Raw genomic sequence first — 22,309 nt, 5'->3', positions numbered from 1 at the left:
ATGTGGAGAATCTACTTCTCCTGCAGTTTATGGCATCAAATATTACTTAACTTTGTGATTAAGAAACGTGAACTAATATTGGCTCTGTAAAATATGGTGTGGAATAATACTCAATCCTACTTAATGAGCCTGGTGCCGCACTATCGAGTCTCTCCTTGCAAGACACTTTCCTTCCTCAGGATAGGTTTCATTGAGAATTCGCGCGAAACTCTTGACACAGCTCTCCGACGCCGTATAAAATAGCAAATAAGCGTTTCATACGAAATCGTGTGTCATCTCCCTAGTTTGTAATTACCTCTAGGATAACGCTGCTTTAGGGAAGATCAGACCAAGAAATCTGCCCTGGGCAGGGATTATTTCATAAGTTTTATTTTTTGAGGAAACTAGGGATTCGCTCGTCATGCTGGGAAAAATTAAGCTTTTTTTATTTTCCGTTATATTCATCGATTAGTGCCCAACCACTTTTGACTCTATTGCATCATTCCCGAGAGTTCAAAACTCGAAAGAGTTTATTGCGAAATTTTCTTGGGACTTGGTGATAAAGTAAAAAGAGGCTGCATTCAGCAGAAGGACGTTGTGGGTGGGCGTGGAGAAGTTGGTTGGAGGGAGGGGGTAAGGCGTTGGGGCATCGCAGTCAAGGTGGAGGAAGGCTCAATGGAAGGACGTGGGGCAAGACGGTGGGAACAGGGAAATAAAAAATCGTCATGCAAGTAATTAAAAATAAGTGACATACGGGTGTATGCCGCGTGTCGTAATGGAGATTGCCCCGACGTTTCGCGACCGACTGCTGGTCACTTCTCCAGGGGAATGATGCTGGGAAATATGTTTTTGCTGCCTTTTTTATATTTCAGGTGGGAGGGGTGGGCGGAGGGTGTGAGGAGTGAGGACTGGAGGGGGAAAATAACGAAATGTTGCTGTTGACTGGGTCCAAGTACTGCTGATTCTCAATCCGGTATCTCTGTTATAGTTTTCCTTGTTCTTCTTTATTTCTATGGCCTCGCGGACGAATCGGGCTTAAAATATTTTTTAGTAATTTAAAATGGAGTCAATAGGATTACCTTGTCTGGTTGGATCACACTGCATAACACCTCGTTTTCATTTCTCCTAGCATTTCAACCTTTTTATACCACCAAGTTGAGCCTGCTAGTTGAATTAATAGGAATTCAGCTGTCTCGAGAAAGTAGCAGAGTTTAGAGATTATATTACACTTCGTTGGGGGATGAGGGAAAAATCAATAATAGGTTAGTTTATTACAAATAAGACCATCACGTAACATTTCATATATTTAAAATAAATCTGAAAAAATAGGGTGTACGGTAGTACCCCCAATAGATGGATAACGTGCAGTGCCTGAGATATCACTTAGCGGCGGTCGGTTCACAGCTTCGACGCCGAGAATTAATAGTTAATGTGCCCAAATTTCAAGACAAATAAAAGCATGGGTAAAATATTATACTCATTTCTTAGTGGGCCCATGCCACCTGAGCCTCCCCCCATAACTTACGCCTTACGAGAATAACTGTGGTTTGCTGTCTGGTCCCGGTGGGAAATATTTCTTGCGGGAAACCATGTGGCTTTCCCGGTTTTTACTCTCTAGATTTCCTCCCATTTGCACCCTTTACCCGGGCGAACCCTGTCCCCGACTATTCGCGCGGCGGACGTCTCGAGAGCGACGCGGCTCACTTGACACACACGAGGGGTGCGGGAGGGGTTGGTGAGCACATCGGAGGGGGGCGGGGGCGGCGGGCGGAGAGGGGGAGGAAGCGTAGCGTGGAAGTGACGGCGGCCGGTGTATTGATTCAGTCTCGCAGCGCCACGCGCCTCGATCGTGCGAAAGTACAGAGAGACCGAGAGAGAGAGAGTAAGAACGACGGGGGACCATGTGGCGACCGGGAAGGAAGCGGCTGTGATATCCCACGAGCTGCGCCGGTAGGTTCAATTCGCTCTCCAGAGAGTACGATGCGATTCTCCTTTTCGCAGAGCCGATTTGTTTTTTTTTCGCACCGAAATTAAGATTTCAGCGAGGAAACCACGCCTTCAAATCTTCGCTGCAAGTCGTCTCGCAGGGATGGCTGTCGTGCGGGGATGGCTTTGATAAGCACTTCCGTTACGTCCAGAAGGTGGATTTTAAAATTAGAAGTAGAATTTTTGTGTCTCAACGAGTGAGACCATATCGCGAGATTGCGGAAAAAAACGCATGTGAACTTTTCCCGCGGCTAAATTCGAAATTACGAGTTTGATACTCCAAAGATTGCATTTTGAATCTATACATACCGAATATCACCGATTTCTTCATAATCCAGATACTTCAGTAATTGTGCTAGGTCCTCTTCTTGGGATGTAGCATGTAATTTGCGCCGCGTGTAGTGCCACGGGGTGCCATTCATTCGTATATTCTTTTTCCCGTAGTGTTGAGAGGGAGGTGGTTGAAATTGCGTCGGGGTAGGTGTGTGACGTGGGGTTATCGGAGGTCAGGGAAGGTAGGAAGTCGTGTGGTGCGGTATGTGGGTGGACCGCAGTGACGCAGAGATTTCTCTCCGTGCTCCCGTCTCTTGATTGGGCGGAGCAGTGACCGAAAGTAATTGAATTCGCGCTGCTGAAGTCACGTGGGTATGTTTGCATAGCTCTTTAAGCGCAGCCAAAGTCATTTTTATATCTACAGACCGCCTCGATGCTGTTGTTTTAATCTCGGATGAAATGATCAACTTCAGGTTATTAACCCTTTTCACGGAAAGGAATGAAAGGGAAAGATGAGGAGATTGGAGATTTGGCTACCAAATTTTTTTGTCCATGATCTGGAAAGTTTAAATAAAGCCTGCAATACCATCGGCGAACTTTCATTTATATGACCCGACCGGATACAGCTTCACGTCCCATTTCGGTAGCTAATTACTACACCATAATAAATCTTTACTTAAGTTTTCTAAATTCCTTTCAGGATTCCAGAATATTTTGAAGTATGTAAATTAGTTTTTTGGATAAGGAAGTGATACTTTTGGATAATTATTTGGAAATATTCCCTTATCAGTATCCAAGCGGGTGTCATAAGTTTTTAGGGAAACATCAACCGCCACTTGGATTTCGGGTCGGGTTTTTCTGAGGGGAAACCAGCACTCATAGCCATCCCAACCAATCGATCTCTTTGAACATCCCCGCAATCATACTTATAATTTTTTCGGAATACTTAATATTTTCTCGGGGCCGAAATGCGCCGCGGTCGCACTTCTCCGCCTCCGATGAGGAGGACTTCTCGCCATCGTCTGCCCTCTCCTCTCCATCCGCAGTAGAGCGGCCCTCATGGCCTGCGGTTTCCTGCGGCACTTCCTCTAGAAGGAGCGGAGGAACATACGCTTCCCCGACTGAACTCCGTTTCCGAGGTACGGAGTCTCCTTCCCAGTTTCAAACAGCGTTTGTGTTTCGAAAAAAGCCGCATGTTTACTCGAGACACGGTTACGGTATTGAGAGGAAAACAGACGAGTTGTGGAGGAGCGAGATAATCATCCTAAGAGAATTGATGATTAGTTCTGAAGAATTTTCCTTATTCTTGTGATTTAATAATTTCCTTCTTCCCATGTTTACCTTACATACGGCTGTAGGTTGAGATTATGTACCTCATAATTTAAAATACTATTCCGTCTATTTAAATTTCAATTTTTGCATACCCTGTTTTACTACGAATCGATTGCGGAAATATATGAGTTAAAATTAGTGCCTGTTTTTAAATTACTGTCATGTTTTTGTGAAAAATGGGCGCAATGGATGATGGATTGTCCTCCGGTAATGTGTCTGGAACTGCATTTTACTTCGGAGCGGCGTTAGTTCATAAGTGAATACACGATTAGTGCGTTAAAATTACTTAGAAGAACCTTTCCTAAGGAATTAATGATAAGGTTGGAGTTTGAACTAAATCGTAAATCATCATTAATTGATCGTAAAAAAAATAAATAAAAAATGACACAAAATGCTTTAACCACTTCTCAAACATCTTCCTCCTTATCCCATCTGGAGTAGATCTTTGCGTTAGCGCATATTTAGCGCTGAAAGAATGGTTTCAAAGAAAATTGTTCGGGGTAAATGCTTCACGATATTTAAAAAAATGAAAGCAATCGTGTGTTTCCAGTAAGCGGTCTCGCACGGAAGACACTTGGCTCTGAAGGAACCTCCAACGAAAGAAATCGCCGCGTGCTCGAGGATCGGGAGCGTTTGGTGAGAGCGAGAGACGACGCGCTCGACTGCCACAGGAGTCCCCATCTCCTCTCGCTCTCCGTTCGGATCTGACGACTCCGCGGCTGCGCCTTCGGCCTGTCCCCGATGGAGGAAGGGGAGGGTGCTGCCCTCAGCCAGGGATGCCGCGGCGAAGAGGCGCACCAATGGCCACGGAGCGACCCTCCCCTGGAGAAGAGAGGGAGGACACCAGTCGATCAACTGACGGATGGATGCATGACGGATATCGAAATATTTCCCAAGTGGCGGAGGGGGGAGAGGGTAGGGGGGGACGGAAGGGGTGAATGGAAACGGACGGCAAAGGGGAGAAAGGTGTGGGGTGGGTCTCCCAGGGGCAGGGGGGACCCCCTCCCCCCTCGTCCCTCCCTAGGGGTGGTAGGGGAAGGTGCGGGGAGGGAGGGGTGTCGGGGGATCTTTCGCCGGCGTGCATACAGACTGTGAGAATCGCGAACTCGGCGTCCAGTGTGGATACGGCTCTCGGCCAGGCGGGAACCCTGAATCGAAGGACACCTCTAGGAGTCGGCTCTTTGTGATCCTTGTTGTTTGCCAGTGTACGTGCGTCCCTTGGTGGTGCGGTCGGCCCGACCCTCCGTCGTGTGTGTTCTCTTTTCGCTTCGTTCCCGGGCGGGAGGAGTTACCGGAGCCGCAGGATCTGCCGCGGGGTGCAGTAAGTGGCATTGCATTTTCCCTCTCTCGACGGGCCCTCCTTCGAGAGGCGCTCGGCGTCGGAGCGCTCTCCCGCGGGGACGATTCCGGCGATCGACGTCGTTGGATGCTGCCTCGATGCTCGCATCTTTGGAGCGCGGAATGGGATGGAGTGAATGTCTGATCCTGTCGCGCTATTTTTGTGACCAAGAGCTTCCTCATACCTTAGTTTATCCCGTCTCTGGCCACTTTTGGGCGCAATCGGGGTGAACTCGAGATATGGCCCTTGCGGTCAGGCTTGTGGGTGATAAAAAGCTAGATTACCTTCGGAATCCGCGAAATATTCACCCAATGTGTTAACGTTTTAAATTTAAGGCGCGGAAGCATCGTGGGCTGAAATTTCTATTCACCTTGTTACATTCAAAGTTCATTTTATGCTTTTCATGTAACCCAAGGATAAAAAAGTGATTCCCCGTATTCCGTAATGAGGTACAGACGAAGAATCGTTGATATCAAGAACTTGATTGGTCCAGCAAACAATATTGCTTACCCTCCTTCCGTTTTTATCATTGGATGATGTGTTGTCAATGGACCCGCTTCACAACTTTCGGAATCAGTGATGAATTATACAATGGGCTCGAAAAACCCTTTGTTTTTATATAGTATCTGTTGCAATTCTGATGTCGAATTTGTGTGTCATTCTTTACAGTGAAATTTCTTCTGAAATATGTATTTTTATGCCTAAAATTGAATTTATTTATAATTGTACTTTCTTCCTAACTTTGTTTCTTCTGTTAATGATTCCGTCTTTAAGTAACTGTCAAAATCGTTCAGAAAATTTATATCATCTTCGGGTAGACTTTTAGGAAAGTGTGGGAGCCGGGAAATAATATTTAATGCGATGAAAAAGTATTTGTTCGTCTTTATTCGAGCCATATCTCTGTTTATCTCTCGGTTATCGATGCGTTTTTTTCTCACTCTTGTTCTCTAAAAATCAGCATTCACATGAGTCGTTTTCTAGATTTACTCCCCTCTTTACCTCCCCTAATCTTATTCCAAAAATTTCCGAGTTTTTTCTTTGGCTGTGGTCTTTCATATTCATCATCTTTACTTCACACAGTGCAAAGCCAAATGTTTGTACGGTTACATTACTTTCATGTCACCATTGACTTCTTATTACATTTTATTTTAGAGCTGTCAACCATTGCGAAAAGGAAACTTCGTGAGTTATATTTACCGTAGTTAATTTAAATGCCGGTGAATTGAATTGCTTATCTCGTTTAAATTTTGTGACTGAACTCTTTGGAACCAATTTTTAATTTTAAGAGGTTCGCATTCCGCCGTTGGAAAGGTTTCGCCATCGAATTTCCTTTTTTCGTCAGGTAAAATTCGTGGGACGGACTTGACCAATTCTAAGACTCCAGTGTGCCAAGTATAAGACTCCTGTGTGTACCTGCCTCAACACTGTCGTAAAATCAAGACACCTAGCGGGTAGAAACACGACATCTTTGCCCTGTGAAGAACTGCTCGAGCCTTGGCTGTAGTGTGAAATTATTGGGAAGCTTCCACGTCACAATTAACTAATTTTTCTTGGTATTAAATGCAATGCAATTAAATTCAAATTTTGTTTGTATTTCAGTCGCGATTTATTGTGTGATAAGTAGTGCATTACAGTATTCTGGAGGATAAATTCGGAACTAATGTACTTGATAGCAAGGGAACTTCCTTACACTTCAAACATTCATTGGCCTCATTGAAAACATCTACCCTACCTCTTTGTCTCATTTATTCGAGGGTACCAAGTTGAGATGGTCGCCTAACATTGCCTTTCCAATCATGGGACATTGCAATGGAAAATAGAATGGAGGTTCCTATGAATGAAGCCATTCTTACTCGAGATTCATGCAAGAGAAATTTGTGTGAAGTAATAGCCGTTTCTCTAACGCGTTGAACCCTCAGCGATGTCACTTTCTAAGTTGAATATTTCAGATTTTTCTGCTTATCAAAGCATCCTGTATATGATCCACATATTACTGATTCGATCATTCATTCGAGGTATTTTTAATGACTTCATTCACCTCGTTAACCGATCAAATAGCCAGAGAGCAGCCAACTTACAAGCCTCGCCCCTTAGTGTCTCCACCTTCCTCGCTGCATACCTCCGCTCTCAGGTAGTCCTAGGAGCACCTCGCCCTCAAGAGGTGTGCAGCGATTTTTCTTCCTCCCAGCCTAGACATCTCACGGGCGGCGGTATGCTTTTTTGGTCATGCTTTCTCGCACCGGACACCACGCGCTTTTTGCACGGCCCAAAAGGAGATTAGCCGACGGAGGAGGGGTGCCGGCCGTGCGTACGCACACCGCTTGGGTCGGTCGGCTGGCTGCACTCCCTCGGCTAAATACCCCTCTCATTCACTCCCTCAGGGTCTCCACCTGCCCTCAACGCCCTCCCCTCGTGCTAATCATGCCTTCGACTAGGCAGTGAAATCCATCTCCCTAACCCATTGTCATGACGATGAAACTATGCGGAGCTATCCCCATCATTGGACTAGGAAAGCGAGGTATTGAAGGGAGAAATCATTTGTCTGAATAGGTACCATGTAGGTACTTGATGATGAGTAAGTTTAACGTTTATAGACCCAATGTTCTGCAAAAATCAGCTAAATTGATATTGAATACGAAAAAAGGTGCCAGGATTAGTAAAATTCGCTGTCTTTAATATCCATAAACATTTTATTTAAAATATCAAAGTTCAATTGAAAATTTAGGGAAGGATTTTTTTTTCGCCATACAAAATTTGTCATTTCTTGCTCAAGAATTTTTTTTCCTATTAACTTGTGTCGTGTACCTTTTAAGGTTTTCCAATTTGAATTAATGTCTTTTTCATAATTGATTGCACGGGAAGAAAGTTTTCTCTGCCTCACAATTAGTTTTCAAACAAAGTATTTTCATGGCTCCAAATCAATTTGTGATCACTTTGATGGCAGTGTTGCGGCAAAATATTTTATATAAGTTTTACAACCGCTCGCAGCTGGTACTAAAATTGTTTCAATGTGTTTTGAGAATTTACTGTGAATATTTCCCCATAATCGCATGGGCTGATCGTTATTAGAATGCGATATTGATTTTTTTCCTGCAGGCTAAATACTTTTTTTTACAAAAGCGATATTAAGTGAAGGCTGGTACTTAATGATTTTCTTCTTTTTCTTATCGAATATTTTATTGCTAGATTGACAGAAATAAGCTCTTAAGGCTGAAATGCGTATTACGTTCCTCTCTTATTGATCTCTCATGTACCATGTATTGTTAGCGGCTGCGGGGGAAACAAGAAATTTGTAATCGTGATGAAAGATACGTTAGTTGTTTTAGTGTAACTTGAAATGCGCATAATACTGCTTCCCCGGTCGATAGTCGGAAAAGTAGTTGTCCGATGGTAAATCCATGAATGTCAAGGTCATGTTTCTGTTGCGCTTTACTTGTAACTCTCGGCAATATTGCAGTGATAAATGATAAATTCACTATTGATTTTTTGAGCATTTTTATAAATATTATTCTGTATTTGCTTGCATGCGTTGAAAAGGTCATTTCAGTTAGTCAGAATAGCTCAGAAAACTGTACACGTGCGTGCAGAAAGTATTCGTACGTAACAGAAATAGATATCTTTAACCTGGACAGAAAAAATTAGGAATAAGTTGCTTGACCAATTTCAAATAGACTAAATCCTTATTGACCACAATTAAAACAAATAGGAAGTGAATAAGATGTAATGCTGTGCTTAATAATACGGAAGGACTATAGAAATGTGTGAAGTGCTATGGAAATTGGTTGGCTAGAGGTAAATAGGTTCATTTATCTTGATTTTGGAACTAAACGTGTTAGGATTAATATTAGCCTCTGTTGCTCCGAAAGGCGCAGGGTTTAGCGGAAGAACTTGCAGGAGTGTCAATGGAGAAATGAAAACTGTTGACGAAAACTGCATCTGGTGGCTAAATTTAGCAATGACTATGGTTGTTGGAAGGAGACTTATTTAGTGGTCAGAAAACCAGAGAGAGCATTGCGCTAGCTTGTGAACTTGAGGAAGCGCCATGAAAGACTGTGAAGGAGGAACTCGCATAAGGATTACTTTCATCTCTTAATTTATTGTGCGAAAATTTTGACCATCAACGAGAAGTTTCAGCAGTTTGAGGAAGTGGAATGGAGATGCTGTGATGGACGTAGAAAACAGTGTATGAGGAAGTTCTCTGCGTGGTCGGAGAAAGGAGGAAACTCTTGCATGAAATAAGGGGACAATGTGTATGATATAAGCAAGTGTTGAGGAGAGAGAAAATTGTTAAGTCCGTAAAATAGAAGAAAGGAGGACAATAGACTTCTAGGATGAGAAAGAGAGTGGTACTAAACTAAGGTTTTCCTAGTGGAGGAATGAAATCGCGTTAGAAGAAACGACTATTAGATATTCCGGATATTCATGCTTATGTAAAAAACCTTTCTTAAAAAGCGAAGAATTTCTAATAATAATTATGTGAAATTCCCTGACGTTAAACTTGCATTTTTGGTTGTAGGAAATTTAGTGAAAATTATTTTCCTCCAGCCAACGTTTTCAACTTTTATCAGCGCAGCCCCAGGGATTGAGAATTCATGAATCTGATGACGAATATTATCCGAACTTGAGCCCTCAATGAAAATAGAACAATTGCAATATTTCACTCTTTAATGCGATGGACCGTCGTCGAGTGTGCAGGCTCTGATTCAGCACACCAAGTCTATGATTCACGGTCATTGAACTCGTGTGAGGCCGGGCAATCATTTTGGCGCTGAGGTTTCGTGGTCAAGAAAAATGATGCCATTGCCTATCATCACGTCCTTCTTTTGCTTGCCATTCTCGGGGATAATTATGGTGCCCCGTTCCAGCTCTTTTTACGTGACGAATATGTGCAATTCGATCCGTCTAATCACCCAGTCGCTTGTGGGTACGGGCCGAAAATGGATGTAGACCGCCTTTACCAGCGAAATATTTTGCCTATGTGGCCATGGGTATGTTTGTCATAAACTGTATTTGCTCAAGGAAAAATTCTGACCGTAGACACTCATCGTCTTAGTTCGACTGATAATTTAAATCATTGCTTCTCAGGTATTAATCTCCTTTCTTTTCACTCAGGCTTTCGCCATTCACTTTATGAAAAATACGTATGTGTTTGAATTGGAATAAATTTTTAAATATTTTCGCTATTCATGTGTTCCCTGTCAGAGCACTCAAACTTTCGCGGGTGAATTCCATAAGCAAAAGTTCCTTTTGGGTTTCGCCGCGTCAGTGATAAAAATTTGCTTTTGTTGCTTGAATGGGCCTACATTCTACGGGAAACCCACTAACTCAAATAGGCATCTTCATGCAAGATCATATCACCACCCGGCTCAAAAATAAGGAGCAATGTCAGCGCTAATTCATCGATTACTGACGAGTATCATAAGAAAGGACTTGAGGGACTGACCAATATTCAACTAGCAATGGATTTGTATAAAGAAAAATTAAGCAGTCAATCGCATGAAAATTACGGCCGCTCCCAACTTAAAAAAATGAAAATGACGATAAGAAAAAAGCACACATGCCATATGTCAAAGGCACGACGGTCTTATCAAGGATATTACTCAAATACGTCACAAAAACGATTTTCAAATCGAGAGAACTTATTAGGGACTTATTGACGAGCGTCAAAGTCAAAAATAAAAAGGAGACGGGATGAGTATGCCGTATTAATTGAAAGGCATGCGAGAAAGCCCACGTTGAGGAAACTGGGAGGACAATCGAAACTCGAGGGATGGATAATAGAGCCGCCTTCCGACCGGATTACGCTGGTAAGTCGGCCGTGACATAGCACGCTGCCCAAGGACACGACGCGACGTAAACACTGCTACCCCCACAACAGATAAATATTACAAAACGCGAATCTTCAGAGAAGCTTTGGAGTTAAGGAAACATAAAAACAATTTTAATAGAGGCTACATGCAAAGTATTTGCAACACCTGGCCTTCAGTAATTTCTAGAAGAAACGCCGACCGGAACAGTCCATATCCACCCCCGAAATCCTGAATATATATTGACGCGCAAAATAGGGGTGATTATTGCCCCTTACGAGATCTCCGGATGAAGAGAAGAAACAATGGCCATTTTTTAATCATCGTCGCCGGGAAACCCTAAAATAACTTTTTAACGCATGTGTTGACTGAATCCCATTTTTTAAAGATCCCAGTCATATAAATGTGCTTTTATTATCGCTAGTTTTTATCCCTTCGATTTTAATTTATTTCGTAACTTATGCTCATCAATTATAATATTTTCTGAATGAGGTGCCTTAATGTACTTTTTTCTATATTTCGGTTCTTTCTTTGATGCGAGAGTAACTTTAGGTGAGGCTATTTAATTAGTCAATTCATAATTTGGTTTGTTCTCATTGCCAATAATTTTTCGTCTATCAAAAGGGCTGAAAAGTGAGCTCTATGATTCGCTCTCTCGCGAATGTGTTTGTGAATTACGCGTCACTCAAACAAGGGGATGGGAAAGTCTGATGAGATAATCTGGAAACGTGATTTTTATCGCTACATCCTCGTTGAGGAGTACTTTAAGGCTCATTTAAGAATGCTCTTTTATCTCACCAAGCTATTGATTAGTGCCTTCGAGGAAAAGCGTTGCTGGCTACTTGCCAAACACGATGCAAGATTAAAATACGAATGCCCTCTGAACGGAAGTTATTTAAATACGGTGACATGTTGTAAAAATCAGCGGAGGCTCATAGTAGAAGCGATTTTTCGGATAATACCTATTGATACATATATTTTTATAGACATTTTTTCTTTTGGAGGATGTATTGATTTTCTTTTAAAGTTGTAACTGCCCTCATCGAATTTACATCAGCAACAAGTGACGATAGATTTTCCTGTAATTTGTTATGCAACTAACTATAAACAAATTAAAGTTTATTCGGGAAGCTTGCCCGATTTGAAACTTTGCCCTTCCGTTGTATCCTGAATTCCCAAAATTCGTGCGACAACCTATGCCTTGCATTCGTGGGCATTGGTCGTGGCAAAGCCCCGCTCTCGCCTAGACAAAGCGTGAGTGGCCGAGGTGTTGGATGCCTGCAACGCCCATGAGTTTCCCGGGGTGAGTCTCCAAGAACCGGAGGCGCGGTAGTTAAGCGTGTCATTGAAGTTGAAATAAACTTATCTTGCCTCATACGGAACATCCCAACCGCATAGTAATACATTGAGTAAGACGTCGAATAAAACAGCTGTCGTAATATTTGGAGAGAAGAAATCGGAACAGCATCTACAATCTACGTCGCAAGTCCCCTCTTTTGATGCTAATTAACCGTTAACCTGTCAGAGATTACTTAAAATTCACGCTGAACTTGACTGCCTGAGTGCAACTTCCCATCATTAAAACCCTTTATTTTTCGATGGAAAAATTAAACGAAATTTACCGGCTTTTTCGGAACTCGAAATATCATGCAATTCGTAGATGCCACTCAGAGCGACGTCGACTTTTGATTGCTGGAGGAATGTAGGCCTAGCACGGAGCCTTCCACCATCTAGCGGGTCCCAGTATGATATGTATAAGTGGTGTTTAATGCTCTGTATTCGCTCCTAGCAGTTTATCATGGATCTCTTCGCTTTCCTTCGTATTTCCTTCGGCTTCCGGAATAAATCTCTCTTCTCCGGAACCTAAGGCATACTAAGTGAGCGCGACCTTAAGAGGACGCATCACTTCCGCTCCACCTGCATTTTTGATAACATATGGCTTATTTAAAACTTACGCTATCACTATGAAAATTTCGGAGAACATTATGTTAGCCCTTGCCAACATTTTCCTGTATCTCAAACTTGAAAATCAAGCCTTACTATTTTCAGATATAATTTTTTTTGCTCTGGCTCATTTTTTATTTTTTGGTGGGATGTAAGGTTCAGTACCATTATATAAGAAAGTGGAACCAGGATGTTTTCGACAAAGAGGAAGGGGAAAAGGAAGGTTAGGCGTTCTCGAAAGTTAAAAGGTGCAAATCCCGAGGCATAGTTTGTCATAGCTGGCTATTCTGAGAGGTCACACGACAACATATTCATGCATGTTTTGGAAATGGAAATCTTCCATTTCCGGATCACTACAGTAATATGTATTACATTTCCCTCGAAAAGGTAAGTTCCAGGTTTCATTTTAACTTGGGGTGCAGTAAAATGCTGCAATGCTGTCCTCTCTACGAACCCTGAACATTATAAGCTAATAAGGCAAGTTTAAAACGAGTAATTCGCCACGAAAAAAAACTAAAAATATGACCAGCCTAAAGGAAGTGGTATGTATGCACCCTCTTAATCTATATGGGATGAGTGTAGAGAGGTGCAGACAAACAGCCTTCCTGCAGATGCTTGAAGGTGATATCACATCCGTGATCGGTATTTAGAAGTGAAGTAAAATCTGATGCTTTCCCGGCGAATATGTTCAAAAAAGGCTATTCGGGCTTCCAGCCGGGTGGTCTCCCTCCATTCTGCCGACGTTTCGGAACACGAGTCGGGTTCCATCCTCAGGGCTAATGGTGAGTGGATGAAGTTTGCCAGCTTGTTTACTTTTCAGTTGGTTGTGAGGTCTAACGTGATTGGCTCGGAGGCAGCCAATCTTATTTTCTTAAGTGCCGGTTTCCATGTATTACTCAGTGAATACCCTGTGTCACGATTGAGGGCGTTAGTTGCCAGCCGGATCTCAATGGATTCCTTAACCAGTCTTTTCCAGAAATCAGTCTCGCGGCATAGAATTTTCACGTCATCCCACTTTACCCTATGATCGGATTCAATGGCGTGTTCTACAACCGCGGATTTTTCCGGTTGGCAGAGCCTAAGGTGTCTCTTATGTTCTTTTATCCTTGTATTGATAGTTCTCCCCGTTTCCCCCACGTAAACCTGCCCACACTCACAAGGAATTTGGTAGACCCCTGGAGTTTCAAAACCACAAGGATCCTTCGCTTTAAGAAGTAGATCTCTTAGTTTGGAGCATGGTTGGAAAACGGTGTCAATACTTTGTTTTTTGAGGATCCTTGAAATTTTCCCGGACACCGTAGACACATAGGGAATTTTGGCAATAGCGATGGGCTTTGGTCTTTCTTCCTCCTTTAAAGAGCCTAGATTTTTAATGCTCCTTTTTAGGGCCGAGTGTATCTCCTCATTACTGTGGCCATTTTGCTTGAAGGTGGTTTTCAGATGTCTTATCTCTTTTGGCAGGCTTTCTTGGTCCGCTATGGCTTTGGCTCGATAGAAAAGGGTGGACAAAACTGCTCTCCGTTGGGCGGGGTGGTGATGACTTCGCCCATTTAAATAGAGGTCCGTGTTGGTCGGCTTGCGGTAAACGCTGTGACCGAGCGTACCGTCGTTCTTTCTATGGATAAGGATATCCAGAAACGGGATTCGGTTGTCTTCCTCGATTTCCATCGTGAATTGTATATTTGCATGTCGACTGTTCATATGGCTCAGGAAATGTTGTAAACTCTCCCTCCCATGAGGCCAAATGATGAAGGTATCGTCGACATAGCGATAGAAGCATCTGGGCTTGAGGGTTGCAGATGAAAGTGCTTCTTCTTCGAAAGACTCCATGAAAAAGTTGGCTATTACGGGAGATAAAGGAGAACCCATAGCAACTCCATCTGTTTGTTCGTAGAAGGTGTCGTTGTACTTGAAGTAAGTCGTGGTAAGGGCGTGTTGAAAGAGAAGCACTGTGTCATGGTCAAATTTTCCCTTCAATAGCTCCATCGTATCCATGATTGGCACACGTGTAAAAAGAGATACGACATCAAAGCTGACCATTATGTCCGTGCTCTCCAATCGCATATCAGCAATTGTTTTCACAAACTTAGATGAGTTTTGGATGTGATGGTCGCCATGGCCAATGTGCTCGGATAGGATACCCGCGAGGTATCTGGCTAGTTGGTAGGTGGGCGCCCCAATGGAACTAACGATAGGCCTTAATGGTACGTTGGCCTTATGGATTTTCGGAACACCGTAGAGCTTCGGGTATTTAGAAGTGCCGGAGACGAAGGGCGCGGTGGGTCCTGTCGTTACATGAGGCCACTCTCCTCAGCTCCATGATAACTCTTCATCCAGCTCATTCTCAGGTGTGATTCTCGATTCGGCGTGGTGCGACGGAAACAACAGGGGGGAAGTTGGGGGTTTCCGCCCCCCTCGATTCCCTTCCCCCTGCCCAGATGTTGACCCCTCCACCGCCTTTCTCCCCACGATAATTGTGCGCCATTAGCCACTCGTAAATGCGTCGAACATTCAGCAGATGTCACTCTCCTCGTCAATGTCTCACGGCGGTTCCCCCAATATTTTTTTTAACAAGGATAGACCAGGTGCACTCTCCTACGCACTACGCGAATGACCTACAGTTTGTACTTAAGACAGTATAGGTAACCTACCAGGATTAATTATTGAATACTGGTAACCGGCCCTTTCTTGTGATTTTATTGACAATGCCGCGGAAACCTCAGATCAAAATTGGCAACACCACGTTAAAGATACTGAAATGTTAGCTATCACTGATCGAGTTCTGCCTAAGTTTCGTGGCGTAGCAAAATTCATTGAAAAGGACTAATCTAGATAATCGATACCTCCAATTACTAGTTTTGTCAACCTAGTCAAAGTCACCGTTTGGATTAAGATACGATGATATTCATAGACATGTAATGTTATGATAATCACTCTTAACTGCTTTTTCAGGCGAATTCGATGATACGAAAATTCCTCCCCAATCTACACTTTTCGTTTGAGGATTAATTACTTCATGGTTGAATTTTGGAGAGGCTTTGGAATGGAATTTTGGAATTTCCTGTCAGAAAGTTTTTATGCATATAACAGCAAATGTCAGATGCGCATTGTAGCAGTCAGAACCCGGAAGACGATGGTCGAGTCGGCAATTGAACGAATCGAAATGGAGAAATGCTGTCCAGGTAACCCGGAGGCAAACCCGTAATTGCGAGTTTTTTGTTATTGTGTCCACAGTATTTTAAATCTCTCTTGTCCTTTATGAGTTTTCTATGAGAATGGTTGAATATAGTCTGTTAAATTCCGAATCATTATAATAATGCATTAGGGAGTTCTATATTACAGCAATCGTGTCCATTTATAACAAATTGCCATCAGATTTAAAAAATATTAACAATTTAAACATTTTCAAAATTAGAGTAAAAAAACACCTATTGAAACACCCCTACTACTCTTTAGAAGAATATTTATTGTAAGTAAACTATCTCCTTAATCCATTTAGTACAAAACCCGTGTTATTTCTTTTTTTTTCTGTAAATTTATACATGATTATGTACGAAATTTACCTTTGAAGTATGTATCTTAATTTATAATTTGACCTGCCTTATGTTTGTAATCCAAACCAACGGGGCCAATAAAGATGATTATTATTATTATGATATTCAAGAAACATGATATGGCTATCGCACTCGTCCGTATAATGAAATTGTATTTGTTTTATCCTCAGATCGTTTCTGTTGTATACAAATTTTTCCGATGCGCATTGGTTCAGCTCATTTCAAACAATGAAAGTTTATTTTTTCCTTTGCGCAGGAGATCACAAAAATCTTTTTCTTGCCTTTTGGGTGCTCGGAGCCGTTAGAGAACAGTTTTTTTCGATCGGTGTTGCGTCAGAAGTCTTGTCTCCAGCGTTTCTTATGTCGACATCATTCGTCGTTAGTTGCGCAACCATCTTCTTGCTATGACACCTGTAATTTTGAATGCAAGACGTACGTAATTTGGGTGCTGGATCCTCCTCCCAAAATGATGACATCCAACTTCATTAAGCGATTACCCCGTCGCCTATTAATTGACATGATTTTTTGCTTTGGTTACACATTGAATTATTGTTGGGAATACTGTACACTCCATATTGATTTTTACTTTTATCATTCATTTCATTATTTTAATTGAAAATTTTAATGCATAGATAGTAATTGTTCTGGGTTGTTTTCGAAATATTCTTCCAATCAAAGAAAAATAAGGGCTATAAAGGCTTTGCGATGGAGAAAAATGCAGAAAAAAGGATTATAGTAAAAAGTAGCTTTTGCTGCGACTTTTTTGCGTAAATGTTCCTTTGACAACATTTGCCTTCTATGAACTTCTTATGATAGAAGCCTTATTTCCTAGAAAGATCGTATGTATGCATTAATTAAATAGGATAATCCGCCATTTATCTGGATATGTCGTTGCAATTTTCTCTTATCCCTTGATTATTCTTTCTATTGTTTAGGATGGATATGGTTGGTATGTTAAAAGTTGTTCATGACCACGGTGACGAGTCATAAGTTACTTAAGAAAAGTGTATAGTTTTTTTATTTAGGCTTTTATAAATCAGGTGATCATCGATTCGATCCACGTAATACTCAATTATCTTTCAGATGAGAGAAGGGAGCAGATCATTCAATGCATTCCGCTCGTCTTTATGAAATGAAGTTTTCTATAATTTACTAAAGTTATGTTGATGTGGCCGTCACATATTATTCTTTATTAGCCCTTCCTGAAGCTCCTTGAATTTTGATAGCTTTTAATAAGGGAATACTTCTGGTAGTTTAATGCAATTTATACCTCTTAAAGACCGGGAAAATGATTACGTAAGTTCGAGTCTCCGTATCCTTGGCGGGTCCAACTACCTTTTTCGTGACCAATATCCGTGAAAATATATGATATTATTTTTTTCCAGAAGAACGTACGGTCAGTGGAGCTAATTTCATAAACGAGATATGATCTTCAAGCAAAATTTCTTTGGCCTGCATTTTGGTGAGTTATTTCTGTATTACTGACTCTGTAACATCAACTTGTGGTTTATCGGTTATCTCTCGCTGTGATAAAATTTCGAGAGAAATGCTATTAATTTAACTGGACAATAAGAAAAGATTGATGTTTTGCAAATTTATTTACATTTTCAGCTGTCTTCTCGCTCTTTTAATGACAGAGAAATTTGAGCTTGTTTGTCGTGTAGCCAAATATTGTCGTTTGCCTTTCCAGTCCCGCCATGTCAACGCGACTTTATTTCCACCTCTAAAAATTACAATTCGAGTGACACAAAAAGGAGAGTATAAAGCTGAGTCGACTTCTGTTCGAGGAACCTCATTTTTAGATACGTTAAAGGCGCATCCTTTATGATAAAAAAGATGCGCCATTTATGATTAAGATTCGGCCTTAATCACTCCATAAATTATCTTTACTTCGTCTTCATACCAGTTCGGGCTACGATAAGTTGTCTCCGTCGAGATTTCTTTCCGCGCTACACCTGTATAATACCACTCAAGCCGCCACGTTAGGCGTGAAGCGGGGGATGTTAGGGCTCGAGCCGCAAAAAAGAACGTACTGAGTCCCACTAGGTAATATCCTAATGCCCTTTATTACTATCGGGGGTGCAGGGTGTCCAGCGACCGGGAAAATCGGGTATAGGGTAGTTTCCTTCATAAAAGAAAACGAAAGGCATTGATTGCGATTCGTTACCCGCCATTAGTGTATTCATTATATACAAATTATTTGGATTTAGAATTCCCAGTTTAGACGAATGGCAATAGTCAATTTTATCCTCATTTGAAAATGGCCAGATTGGCGCCCATGCCATGCCACTCCACGTGACGTCACAGGGACCTAGTTTCTATACGAGTAGATGAGAGTTTAACATCGTCTGAGATTACCAATGCATGCATGAGGCACAGAGCTCAGGGAAACATCTCTTAATAATCACCTATTACAATTGCCTATGGTTGGAAAGTTTCATCCGGTTGATAGGGTACTAATAATCCTTATTTAAGCCAAGCGCCAACTGCCAGCAAGGTACTCTGCTACCTGCTAGCAACCTGTATCGTAGCGGCGCCCATAGCCTCGCCCCAAGGTCACCTCACTTGGCGGCAGCGGGTACCTGAACGACGTCACACGGGCTTTTCCCAGCATTCCTCCTTAGCTTTCGCGCGCTTGAAAATGTTCTCTTTCAATTAATCGCGAAAAATAGATATCGTCATTTAAAAATCTAAAAGCGTGAAAAGCGTACTCCAGGAGTAATAATCTTTCGATTTAGGCAATAAAAAAATAATAGGAAACCACCCTATTGTGCGTGAATATTTAGTCCCTGTAATTACGCATGAATTTTTGCTCCAACCGGAAATTTCAAAAATTTTTATTTCAAATTCATTTCACATAAAATTTTGCTAGTTCGACACCCATTTTCTGGCCTAAAATTTGTTTGTCGTAGTTTTGCGTGCAGTTTCTTAGTAACGTTTTTACTGCTGTATCGAAAACGGAGAATGCCATACATTGCAACAGAATCGAAATGCCTGGCGCTCTAGACTCAAGTAAGATTTAAAAACACGAACAATAGAACGCCAGGCGGCGTCAACATCCACTTATGAGGTCGGAGCAGCGTCTTCCTTTGCATTGAATAAATTGAAATTTTAAATATAACATGTGCTGATTAACCTATTCCTTGTTCTGGGAAATATATTAATATAATAATTTAAAAGTATTGAAGTAATTTTGGGTGTTTTAAATTCTTATCCATCGCAGTAATCACTTAATATTAACCTGGAATTTTGTGAAATTTCGCAGGAAAATCGAGAATCATGCATGTATTTTTCTGTTTTGATTGGCTGGACAACTTGGGGTGGAACGAATTCCTATTCTTATCCATTCGGAAAAATCTAGAAATATAGTGATATTCTAAGATGATGTTCTCCTTGTCTCTCTCAAAGATATGAGTGCTCAAGAAATCTGAGCGCTGCACGTACCCTTCCGAGTCAGTAGGAACTGCCTGCCTAAATCGTATAAAATCTGTGTAACTTTTTCTGAGCTCATAACGGTTGATCACATTGCCAAGCGAACGAGCAGATAGGAAATGTGAAGGAGAAATATCTGGCGATTTGCAGTGGAATTCGCAGTTCCTCCAAACGTTTCATGGAAAATAATTATATGACGCTCGACCTTTTCAATATGCCAATCACCGTGTATAAGGTAGATACAGGTAAATTGGTCAGTGATGATTTTCGGGTTCTTCAGCCGCGTTGGTTGTTTTTGGATGACAACAGTTTCGGGAGCCATCCTGCTCCCGTCTTCAGGTCGAAGGTGACCTGAAGACGGGACCAGGATGGCTCCCGAAACTGTTGTCATCCAAAAACAACCAACGCGGCTGAGGAACCCGAAAATCATCACTGACCATGAGCAACGCCGCGGAAACCTACGCCAGAATTTTACAGGTAAATTACAGATTTCCAAATTTGGAACATAGTATTTCCACTCCATAATGTCGTCAATTCATTTGGATTCGATCAGGTCGAAATGAATCAGAAAAATAAGGAGAGGGTCCTCAAAAAGTCGAAAGTGATAAGCAACGTAATGATACCTACCCTTGGCATTTATTCTCATCATATTTGTTGGTATATTTGTCCAAAACAAAAACGCCATTGTAGAAAAAGGCCTTATGATGACCCGGCAGGTATTACTAACGTTCGAACTTTATATCTGTGCATATATTTCTTACATTATTTCAGTTAAACAATTGAGGAGCGATTAACATAATCAACCTCGGTCAGACACGCTTAAAACTGGAACTTATTATTTCTCATGCTACTTGTTGCTTGAGTTTGCCCTTTGCACTTATTTTGGAACCGGAATCGAGTTAAAACTTAGGTTATAACAATCATAAAATATTTGCCGTTTTTTTTACAGTATATATATATTAATAAGTATATTGCTGCTCTTTAATCCAAGTCCAAGTATATTTCTCGTTGTTGTTTTCCGCAGTTCCCAGCTTTGCAGCTGTCTCCTGGGCGTTTCGTTTAGTAGCTGTATGTGTTCGGAGTAAATAAACGAATGAGTCACCAATTAATTGGTTTTGAGCCATTTGATTTGATAGTGTATCACTCTGGAGTATGTATGCGGCACACGGATTTTGAACCAGTAATGCTTTCCCATAAACTTATTTACCCGAATAAAATATTTTTTGTTAAGCGCTCGCCTTAACACTAAACCTCCGAGAATAATGTTCCGAAAATCTAACGCAAATTGTATGTTTTCTCTCAAAAAGGAAATTGTTGTATAAAAATGTTGTCATGGAAACCGTGGTTGTAAATAAATAATTTGTTTTCAATGATCACAATGACCACTGATGGTCACCGAGTCGAAGTCATCCTTTTGTGAAAAATGATGACATCCCATTTCCAGTACAATTCATCCTGCAATGATGTAACTAAAATAGGAATTGAATGCGGATACTTCATCAATGGTAGATCTATTAATTAGTTTTTTGTAAAAAATTTGAAGATTTTTTTGCCTGAAATTGAAAATTATCGTACTAGCATCAGGATATTCCAAGCGTATTTGGTATCCTTCGCATATTCCCAGGCACTTAAAAATTTAAGTAGTAGTGCGTACTTAAGTCCTGTAGAGTAAACTTTTGTACGTTCTAGTATGTTTTTAATGCCAATATAAAATAATCGTAAGCATTATTTTGAGTTATTTTTGTTTAGTTTTCGGTCTTTGTAGGGTTGGTTAAGTAAATTTTCTAACCACCTTAGCCAAAATTTCGCTAAATTTATTAGCCCATCCTCAGGTCTTCGGATTAACTCATAAGTCCCTGGTACTTCAGATTACTTGGAAACCATGTCTTCATCAGAAGCCATGAGGATGCCTTAAATTAAGAGCGTAGCGTTGACTAAAAATGATTAGATTATTTATTTGAAGAGCCCTCCATATTCTAATAACTAATTATCTTATGGTGAAAAACAACCACAGCATTATCGCTTTTAATTTGATACATTCGGAAACAATTTCTGTGAACATATTACTTATGCATGATGTCATCTTCAATGCCATTAATAGTTTTCTGTCATACAACGGCTTATTTGAGACTTGCATGTAATAAGCAATTAACTAACGGTCATGAACAGCCTCTTGATTGTTTTCGATTTTATTTAATTTTTGCGAACACAAGTATTCAGTCATCCTTTGTGCCATGAACTTTCCCGCAGCAGCATGGCTGGAGGTGTAATATGAAAAATGTCATAACTTGGTTTTACCATATGTAATTTAAGTATCAGGGATCGGGATGTTGTGGTGGCTAGAGTGTTGGCTTCCCACCCTGTGGGCTCGGTTTCAAATACCGGCAGCGGCAGAGAATTTTCAGGGACTACCTGATCCCTACTTGAATTTTGTGTAAAGAACATTTCAACCGCGACACTCCGTCTGTCGGATGGGACGTTTCGTTGTGGTCCCCTTGGCGCCTTTCATTAAGAGAAGACTAGTTCCGACGCAGGGTTTCTCTCCAGCATTCCTTCCATACCCTTCCCTCATGGCGCGTATGACCTCAGCTGGCAGGCGCCTATTCCAAATACCATACCGGTTTAAGTATCTTTAATTAATATTTTGTCTGAACAAGTCGGGT

General features: G+C 41.4%; 1 protein-coding gene across 4 annotated transcripts in view; it reads left to right on the top strand.

The window, feature by feature from the left end:
- The first annotated feature begins 1,814 nt into the window (after window positions 1-1,814).
- LOC124153366 (Y+L amino acid transporter 2) overlaps window positions 1,815-22,309 on the top strand; it is a 178,801-nt gene continuing 158,306 nt past the window's right edge. For 2 of the 4 annotated variants that reach the window (XM_046526481.1, XM_046526478.1), the window contains exon 1: window positions 4,670-4,891. The gene's annotated coding sequence lies outside the window, so the exon portion shown is untranslated. Of the gene's footprint in view, window positions 1,930-4,669; window positions 4,892-21,065; window positions 21,152-22,309 lie in introns of those variants that run through there. The other 2 variants (XM_046526479.1, XM_046526480.1) reach the window with 2 other exon arrangements.

Source organism: Ischnura elegans, chromosome 2 (genome assembly GCF_921293095.1).
Source record: "Ischnura elegans chromosome 2, ioIscEleg1.1, whole genome shotgun sequence".
Classification (NCBI taxonomy): Eukaryota; Metazoa; Arthropoda; class Insecta; order Odonata; family Coenagrionidae; genus Ischnura; species Ischnura elegans.
This window is presented reverse-complemented; position numbering and strand designations above follow the sequence as displayed.